Genomic DNA, 9822 nt, shown 5'->3' on the forward strand with positions numbered 1-9822 from the left:
TTCCGTAGGGCCCTGTACCGTTCCGTAACTGCCTGCAAGGGTCTTTAGGTTTCCGTAGGGGCTGGTAGGGTTCCATAAAGTTCCGTGGGTTCCTGCAGAGTTCTGCAAGTGCCCGCAAGGGCCTGTAGGGGCCCACAGTGTTTCTGTCAGGTTCCGTAGAGTTCCGTAGGGGCCATAGGTTTCCGTAGCGGCTGGTAGTATTCCGTAGGGGTCTGTAGGGTTCTGTAGGCACCTGCAGTGTTCTGTAGGAGCCCATAGGGTTTTAGTGAGGTTCCGTTGTGTTGCTAAGGGTCTTGTAGAGTGCTGTCGGGTCCTGGAGTATTCTATAGGGTTCCAGAGGGGCTCATAGGGTTCCGTCAAAATCTGTAGGGTTCCCTAGGGGCCCGTAGAGTCCCGTAGATTTCCGTAGGGGCCTGTAGGGTTGTGTAAGTGCCCGCAGGGGTTGGTAGGAGCTTGTAGGGTTCCATAAGTTTCCAGAGGGTTGTGTAGGGTTCCGTAGGGGCAGGTGGTGTTCCCTAGGGGCCTGTAGAGTCTCGTACGGTTCCGTAGGGGCCGGTGGTGTTCCCTAAGGGCCTGTAGAGTCTCGTACAGTTCCGTAGGGTCCTGTAGGTTTCCATAAGCGCCCGCAGAGGTCTGAAGGGGCCCGTACTGTTCCGTAAGGATCCATAGGGCTCCGTAGAGCTTCGTAGGTTCCCTAGAGGCCTGTAGAGTACCGCAGGAGCCAGTAGTGTTCTGTAGGGGCTAGTAGGGTTCCTTCCATAGGGGCTGGAAGTGTTCCGTAAGGGCCTGTAGGGTTGTGTAAGTGCCCGCAGGAGTCTGTAGGAATCCGTGGGATTGTGTAAGGTTCTGGAGGGTTCTGCAGGGTTCCGTAGGGGCCCGTAGAGTTCCGTAGTGGCTGGTAAATTTCCGTAGGGCCCTGTACCGTTCCGTAACTGCCTGCAAGGGTCTTTAGGTTTCCGTAGGGGCTGGTAGGGTTCCATAAAGTTCCGTGGGTTCCTGCAGAGTTCTGCAAGTGCCCGCAAGGGCCTGTAGGGGCCCACAGTGTTTCTGTCAGGTTCCGTAGAGTTCCGTAGGGGCCATAGGTTTCCGTAGCGGCTGGTAGTATTCCGTAGGGATCTGTAGGGTTCTGTAGGCACCTGCAGTGTTCTGTAGGAGCCCATAGGGTTTTAGTGAGGTTCCGTTGTGTTGCTAAGGGTCTTGTAGAGTGCTGTCGGGTCCTGGAGTATTCTATAGGGTTCCAGAGGGGCTCGTAGGGTTCCGTCAAAATCTGTAGGCTTCCCTAGGGGCCCGTAGAGTCCCGTAGATTTCCGTAGGGGCCTGTAGGGTTGTGTAAGTGCCCGCAGGGGTTGGTAGGAGCTTGTAGGGTTCCATAAGTTTCCAGAGGGTTGTGTAGGGTTCCGTAGGGGCCGGTGGTGTTCCCTAGGGGCCTGTAGATTCTCGTACGGTTCCGTAGGGGCCGGTGGTGTTCCCTAGGGGCCTGTAGAGTCTCGTACAGTTCCGTAGGGTCCTGTAGGTTTCCATAAGCGCCCGCAGAGGTCTGAAGGGGCCCGTACTGTTCCGTAAGGATCCATAGGGCTCCGTAGAGCTTCGTAGGTTCCCTAGAGGCCTGTAGAGTACCGCAGGAGCTAGTAGTGTTCTGTAGGGGTCCGTAGGGTTCCTTCCATAGGGGCTGGCAGTGTTCCGTAGGGGCCTCTAGGGTTGAGTAAGTGCCCGCAGGAGTCTGTAGGAATCCGTGGGATTCTGTAAGGTTCTGGAGGGTTCTGCAGGGTTCCGTAGGGGCCCGGAGAGTTCCGTAGTGGCTGGTAAAGTTCCGTAGGGCCCTGTACCGTTCCGTAACTGCCTGCAAGGGTCTTTAGGTTTCCGTAGGTGCTGGTAGGGTTCCATAAAGTTCCGTGGGTTCCTGCAGAGTTCTGCAAGTGCCCGCAAGGGCCTGTAGGGGCCCACAGTGTTTCTGTCAGGTTCCGTAGAGTTCCGTAGGGGCCATAGGTTTCCGTAGCGGCTGGTAGTATTCCGTAGGGGTCTGTAGGGTTCCGTAGGCACCTGCAGTGTTCTGTAGGAGCCCATAGGGTTTTAGTGAGGTTCCGTTGTGTTGCTAAGGGTCTTGTAGAGTGCTGTCGGGTCCTGGAGTATTCTGTAGGGTTCCAGAGGGGCTTGTAGGGTTCCGTCAAAATCTGTAGGCTTCCCTAGGGGCCCGTAGAGTCCCGTAGATTTCCGTAGGGGCCTGTAGGGTTGTGTAAGTGCCCGCAGGGGTTGGTAGGAGCTTGTAGGGTTCCATAAGTTTCCAGAGGGTTGTGTAGGGTTCCGTAGGGGCCGGTGGTGTTCCCTAGGGGCCTGTAGAGTCTCGTACAGTTCCGTAGGGTCCTGTAGGTTTCCATAAGCGCCCGCAGAGGTTTGAAGGGGCCCGTACTGTTCCGTAGGGATCCATAGGGTTCCGTAGAGCTTCGTAGGTTCCCTAGAGGCCTGTAGAATACCGCAGGAGCTAGTGGTGTTCTGTATGGGCCCGTAGGGTTCCTTCCATAGGGGCTGGCACTGTTTCGTAAGGGCCTGTAGGGTTGTGTAAGTGCCCGCAGGAGTCTGTAGGAGTCTGTGGGATTCTGTAAGGTTCTGGAGGGTTCTGCAGGGTTCCGTAGGGGCCCGTAGAGTTCCGTAGTGGCTGGTAAAGTTCCGTAGGGCCCTGTGGGGTTCTGTATGGACCTGTAGGGTTCCGTAGGGGCCTGCAGGGTTCTGTAAGTGCCCGCAGGGGTTGGTAGGATCTTGTAGGGTGCCATAAGTTTCCAGAGGGTTGTGTAGGGTTCCGTAGGGGCCGGTGGTGTTCCCTAGGGGCCTGTAGAGTCTCGTACAGTTCCGTAAGGTCCTGTAGGTTTCCATAAGCGCCTGCAGAGGTCTGAAGGGGCCCGTACTGTTCCGTAAGGATCCATAGGGCTCCGTAGAGCTTTGTAAGTTCCCTAGAGGCCTGTAGAGTACTGCAGGAGCCAGTAGTGTTCTGTAGGGGTCCGTAAGGTTCCTTCCATAGGGGCTGGCAGTGTTCCGTAGGGGCCTGTAGGGTTGAGTAAGTGCCCGCAGGGGTTGGTAGGAGCTTGTAGGGTGCCATATGTTTCCGGAGGGTTGTGTAGGGTTCCTTAGGGGCCGGTGGTGTTCCCTAGGGGCCTGTAGAGTCTCGTACAGTTCCGTAGGGTCCTGTAGGTTTCCATAAGCGCCCGCAGATGTTTGAAGCGGCCCGTACTGTTCCGTAAGGATCCATGGGGTTCCGTAGAGCTTCGTAGGTTCCCTAGAGGCCTGTAGAATACCGCAGGAGCTAGTGGTGTTCTGTAGGGGCCCGTAGGGTTCCTTCCATAGGGGCTGGCAGTGTTCCGTAAGGGCCTGTAGGGGTGAGTAAGTGCCCGCAGTAGTCTGCAGGAATCCGTGGGATTCTGTAAGGTTCTGGAGGGTTCTGCAGGGTTCCGTAGGGGCCTGCAGAGTTCCGTAGTGGCTGGTAAAGTTCCGTAGGGCCCTGTGGGGTTCTGTATGGACCTGTAGGGTTCCGTAGGGGCCTGCAGGGTTCTGTAAGTGCCCGCAGGTGTCTGTAGGGTTCCGTAGGGGTCTGTAGGGTTCCGTAGGCGCCTGCAGTGTTCTGTAGGAGCCCATAGGGTTTTAGTGAGGTTCCGTTGTGTTGCTAAGGGTCTTGTAGAGTGCTGTCGGGTCCTGGAGTATTCTGTAGGGTTCCAGAGGGGCTTGTAGGGTTCCGTCAAAATCTGTAGGCTTCCCTAGGGGCCCGTAGAGTCCCGTAGATTTCCGTAGGGGCCTGTAGGGTTGTGTAAGTGCCCGCAGGGGTTGGTAGGAGCTTGTAGGGTTCCATAAGTTTCCAGAGGGTTGTGTAGGGTTCCGTAGGGGCCAGTGGTGTTCCCTAGGGGCCTGTAGAGTCTCGTACAGTTCCGTAGGGTCCTGTAGGTTTCCATAAGCGCCCGCAGAGGTTTGAAGGGGCCCGTACTGTTCCGTAGGGATCCATAGGGTTCCGTAGAGCTTCGTAGGTTCCCTAGAGGCCTGTAGAATACCGCAGGAGCTAGTGGTGTTCTGTAGGGGCCCGTAGGGTTCCTTCCATAGGGGCTGGCACTGTTTCGTAAGGGCCTGTAGGGTTGTGTAAGTGCCCGCAGGAGTCTGTAGGAGTCTGTGGGATTCTGTAAGGTTCTGGAGGGTTCTGCAGGGTTCCGTAGGGGCCCGTAGAGTTCCGTAGTGGCTGGTAAAGTTCCGTAGGGCCCTGTGGGGTTCTGTATGGACCTGTAGGGTTCCGTAGGGGCCTGCAGGGTTCTGTAAGTGCCCGCAGGGGTTGGTAGGATCTTGTAGGGTGCCATAAGTTTCCAGAGGGTTGTGTAGGGTTCCGTAGGGGCCGGTGGTGTTCCCTAGGGGCCTGTAGAGTCTCGTACAGTTCCGTAGGGTCCTGTAGGTTTCCATAAGCGCCTGCAGAGGTCTGAAGGGGCCCGTACTGTTCCGTAAGGATCCATAGGGCTCCGTAGAGCTTCGTAGGTTCCCTAGAGGCCTGTAGAGTACCGCAGGAGCCAGTAGTGTTCTGTAGGGGTCCGTAAGGTTCCTTCCATAGGGGCTGGCAGTGTTCCGTAGGGGCCTCTAGGGTTGAGTAAGTGCCCGCAGGGGTTGGTAGGAGCTTGTAGGGTGCCATATGTTTCCGGAGGGTTGTGTAGGGTTCCGTAGGGGCCGGTGGTGTTCCCTAGGGGCCTGTAGAGTCTCGTACAGTTCCGTAGGGTCCTGTAGGTTTCCATAAGCGCCCGCAGATGTTTGAAGCGGCCCGTACTGTTCCGTAAGGATCCATGGGGTTCCGTAGAGCTTCGTAGGTTCCCTAGAGGCCTGTAGAATACCGCAGGAGCTAGTGGTGTTCTGTAGGGGCCCGTAGGGTTCCTTCCATAGGGGCTGGCAGTGTTCCGTAAGGGCCTGTAGGGTTGAGTAAGTGCCCGCAGTAGTCTGTAGGAATCCGTGGGATTCTGTAAGGCTCTGGAGGGTTCTGCAGGGTTCCGTAGGGGCCTGCAGAGTTCCGTAGTGGCTGGTAAAGTTCCATAGGGCCCTGTGGGGTTCTGTATGGACCTGTAGGGTTCCGTAGGGGTCTGTAGGGTTCTGTAGGCGCCTGCAGTGTTCTGTAGGAGCCCATAGGGTTTTAGTGAGGTTCTGTTGTGTTGCTAAGGCTCTTGTAGAGTGCTGTCGGGTCCTGGAGTATTCTGTAGGGTTCCAGAGGGGCTTGTAGGGCTCCGTCAAAATCTGTAGGCTTCCCTAGGGGCCCGTAGAGTCCCGTAGATTTCCGTAGGGGCCTGTAGGGTTGTGTAAGTGCCCGCAGGGGTTGGTAGGAGCTTGTAGGGTTCCATAAGTTTCCAGAGGGTTGTGTAGGGTTCCGTAGGGGCCGGTGGTGTTCCCTAGGGGCCTGTAGAGTCTCGTACGGTTCCGTAGGAGCCTGTGGTGTTCCCTAAGGGCCTGTAGAGTCTCGTACAGTTCCGTAGGGTCCTGTAGGTTTCCATAAGCGCCCGCAGAGGTCTGAAGGGGCCCGTACTGTTCTCTAAGGATCCATAGGGTTCCGTAGAGCTTCGTAGGTTCCCTAGAGGCCTGTAGAATACCGCAGGAGCTAGTAGTGTTCTGTAGGGGCCCGTAGGGTTCCTTCCATAGGGGCTGGCAGTGTTCCGTAGGGGCCTGTAGGGTTGAGTAAGTGCCCGCAGGGGTTGGTAGGAGCTTGTAGGGTGCCATAAGTTTCCAGAGGGTTGTGTAGTGTTCTGTAGGGGCCGGTGGGGTTCTGTATGGACCTGTAGGGTTCCGTAGGGGTCTGTAGGGTTCCGTAGGCGCCTGCAGTGTTCCATACGAGCCCATAGGGTTTTAGTGAGGTTCCGTTGTGTTGCTAAGGGTCTTGTAGAGTGCTGTCGGGTCCTGGAGTATTCTGTAGGGTTCCAGAGGGGCTTGTAGGGTTCCGTCAAAATCTGTAGGCTTCCCTAGGGGCCCGTAGAGTCCCGTAGATTTCCGTAGGGGCCTGTAGGGTTGTGTAAGTGCCCGCAGGGGTTGGTAGGAGCTTGTAGGGTGCCATAAGTTTCCAGAGGGTTGTGTAGGGTTCCGTAGGGGCCGGTGGTGTTCCCTAGGGGCCTGTAGAGTCTCGTACAGTTCCGTAGGGTCCTGTAGGTTTCCATAAGCGCCCGCAGAGGTTTGAAGGGGCCCGTACTGTTCCGTAGGGATCCATAGGGTTCCGTAGAGCTTCGTAGGTTCCCTAGAGGCCTGTAGAATACCGCAGGAGCTAGTGGTGTTCTGTATGGGCCCGTAGGGTTCCTTCCATAGGGGCTGGCACTGTTTCGTAAGGGCCTGTAGGGTTGAGTAAGTGCCCGCAGGAGTCTGTAGGAGTCTGTGGGATTCTGTAAGGTTCCGGAGGGTTCTGCAGGGTTCCGTAGGGGCCCGTAGAGTTCCGTAGTGGCTGGTAAAGTTCCGTAGGGCCCTGTGGGGTTCTGTATGGACCTGTAGGGTTCCGTAGGGGCCTGCAGGGTTCTGTAAGTGCCCGCAGGGGTTGGTAGGAGCTTGTAGGGTGCCATAAGTTTCCAGAGGGTTGTGTAGGGTTCCGTAGGGGCCGGTGGTGTTCCCTAGGGGCCTGTAGAGTCTCGTACAGTTCCGTAGGGTCCTGTAGGTTTCCATAAGCGCCTGCAGAGGTCTGAAGGGGCCCGTACTGTTCCGTAAGGATCCATAGGGCTCCGTAGAGCTTCGTAGGTTCCCTAGAGGCCTGTAGAGTACCGCAGGAGCCAGTAGTGTTCTGTAGGGGTCCGTAAGGTTCCTTCCATAGGGGCTGGCAGTGTTCCGTAGGGGCCTCTAGGGTTGAGTAAGTGCCCGCAGGAGTCTGTAGGAATCCGTGGGATTCTGTAAGGTTCTGGAGGGTTCTGCAGGGTTCCGTAGGGGCCCGTAGAGTTCCGTAGTGGCTGGTAAAGTTCCGTAGGGCCCTGTACCGTTCCGTAACTGCCTGCAAGGGTCTTTAGGTTTCCGTAGGGGCTGGTAGAGTTCCATAAAGTTCCGTGGGTTCCTGCAGAGTTCTGCAAGTGCCCGCAAGGGCCTGTAGGGGCCCACAGTGTTTCTGTCAGGTTCCGTAGAGTTCCGTAGGGGCCATAGGTTTCCGTAGCGGCTGGTAGTATTCCATAGGGGTCTGTAGGGTTCTGTAGGCACCTGCAGTGTTCTGTAGGAGCCCATAGGGTTTTAGTGAGGTTCCGTTGTGTTGCTAAGGGTCTTGTAGAGTGCTGTCGGGTCCTGGAGTATTCTATAGGGTTCCAGAGGGGCTCGTAGGGTTCCGTCAAAATCTGTAGGGTTCCCTAGGGGCCCGTAGAGTCCCGTAGATTTCCGTAGGGGCCTGTAGGGTTGTGTAAGTGCCCGCAGGGGTTGGTAGGCGCTTGTAGGGTTCCATAAGTTTCCAGAGGGTTGTGTAGGGTTCCGTAGGGGCCTGTGTTCTTCCCTAGGGGCCTGTAGATTCTCGTACGGTTCCGTAGGGGCCTGTGGTGTTCCCTAGGGGCCTGTAGAGTCTCGTAGAGTTCCGTAGGGTCCTGTAGGTTTCCATAAGCGCCCGCAGAGGTTTGAAGGGGCCCGTACTGTTCCGTAGGGATCCATAGGGTTCCGTAGAGCTTCGTAGGTTCCCTAGAGGCCTGTAGAATACCGCAGGAGCTAGTGGTGTTCTGTATGGGCCCGTAGGGTTCCTTCCATAGGGGCTGGCACTGTTTCGTAAGGGCCTGTAGGGTTGTGTAAGTGCCCGCAGGAGTCTGTAGGAGTCTGTGGGATTCTGTAAGGTTCCGGAGGGTTCTGCAGGGTTCCGTAGGGGCCCGTAGAGTTCCGTAGTGGCTGGTAAAGTTCCGTAGGGCCCTGTGGGGTTCTGTATGGACCTGTAGGGTTCCGTAGGGGCCTGCAGGGTTCTGTAAGTGCCCGCAGGTGTCTGTAGGGTTCCGTAGGCGCCTGCAGTGTTCTGTAGGAGCCCATAGGGTTTTAGTGAGGTTCCGTTGTGTTGCTAAGGGTCTTGTAGAGTGCTGTCGGGTCCTGGAGTATTCTGTAGGGTTCCAGAGGGGCTCGTAGGGTTCCGTCAAAATCTGTAGGCTTCCCTAGGGGCCCGTGGAGTCCCGTAGATTTCCGTAGGGGCCTGTAGGGTTGTGTAAGTGCCCGCAGGGGTTGGTAGGAGCTTGTAGGGTGCCATAAGTTTCCAGAGGGTTGTGTAGGGTTCCGTAGGGGCCGGTGGTGTTCCCTAAGTGCTTGTAGAGTCTCGTACAGTTCCGTAGGGTCCTGTAGGTTTCCATAAGCGCCTGCAGAGGTCTGAAGGGGCCCGTACTGTTCCGTAAGGATCCATAGGGCTCCGTAGAGCTTCGTAGGTTCCCTAGAGGCCTGTAGAGTACCGCAGGAGCCAGTAGTGTTCTGTATGGCCCCGTAGGGTTCCTTCCATAGGGGCTGGCAGTGTTCCGTAGGGGCCTGTAGGGTTGAGTAAGTGCCCGCAGGGGTTGGTAGGAGCTTGTAGGGTGCCATATGTTTCCGGAGGGTTGTGTAGGGTTCCGTAGGGGCCGGTGGGGTTCTGTATGGACCTGTAGGGTTCCGTAGGGGTCTGTAGGGTTCCGTAGGCGCCTGCAGTGTTCCATACGAGCCCATAGGGTTTTAGTGAGGTTCCGTTGTGTTGCTAAGGGTCTTGTAGAGTGCTGTCGGGTCCTGGAGTATTCTGTAGGGTTCCAGAGGGGCTTGTAGGGTTCCGTCAAAATCTGTAGGCTTCCCTAGGGGCCCGTAGAGTCCCGTAGATTTCCGTAGGGGCCTGTAGGGTTGTGTAAGTGCCCGCAGGGGTTGGTAGGAGCTTGTAGGGTTCCATAAGTTTCCAGAGGGTTGTGTAGGGTTCCGTAGGGGCCAGTGGTGTTCCCTAGGGGCCTGTAGAGTCTCGTACAGTTCCGTAGGGTCCTGTAGGTTTCCATAAGCGCCCGCAGAGGTTTGAAGGGGCCCGTACTGTTCCGTAGGGATCCATAGGGTTCCGTAGAGCTTCGTAGGTTCCCTAGAGGCCTGTAGAATACCGCAGGAGTTAGTGGTGTTCTGTATGGGCCCGTAGGGTTCCTTCCATAGGGGCTGGCACTGTTTCGTAAGGGCCTGTAGGGTTGTGTAAGTGCCCGCAGGAGTCTGTAGGAGTCTGTGGGATTCTGTAAGGTTCTGGAGGGTTCTGCAGGGTTCCGTAGGGGCCCGTAGAGTTCCGTAGTGGCTGGTAAAGTTCCGTAGGGCCCTGTGGGGTTCTGTATGGACCTGTAGGGTTCCGTAGGGGCCTGCAGGGTTCTGTAAGTGCCCGCAGGGGTTGGTAGGATCTTGTAGGGTGCCATAAGTTTCCAGAGGGTTGTGTAGGGTTCCGTAGGGGCCGGTGGTGTTCCCTAGGGGCCTGTAGAGTCTCGTACAGTTCCGTAGGGTCCTGTAGGTTTCCATAAGCGCCTGCAGAGGTCTGAAGGGGCCCGTACTGTTCCGTAAGGATCCATAGGGCTCCGTAGAGCTTCGTAGGTTGCCTAGAGGCCTGTAGAGTACCGCAGGAGCCAGTAGTGTTCTGTAGGGGTCCGTAAGGTTCCTTCCATAGGGGCTGGCAGTGTTCCGTAGGGGCCTCTAGGGTTGAGTAAGTGCCCGCAGGGGTTGGTAGGAGCTTGTAGGGTGCCATATGTTTCCGGAGGGTTGTGTAGGGTTCCGTAGGGGCCGGTGGTGTTCCCTAGGGGCCTGTAGAGTCTCGTACAGTTCCGTAGGGTCCTGTAGGTTTCCATAAGCGCCCGCAGATGTTTGAAGCGGCCCGTACTGTTCCGTAAGGATCCATGGGGTTCCGTAGAGCTTCGTAGGTTCCCTAGA

The sequence above is a fragment of the Numenius arquata genome, unplaced genomic scaffold (genome assembly GCF_964106895.1).
Source record: "Numenius arquata unplaced genomic scaffold, bNumArq3.hap1.1 HAP1_SCAFFOLD_473, whole genome shotgun sequence".
Taxonomy (NCBI): domain Eukaryota; kingdom Metazoa; phylum Chordata; class Aves; order Charadriiformes; family Scolopacidae; genus Numenius; species Numenius arquata.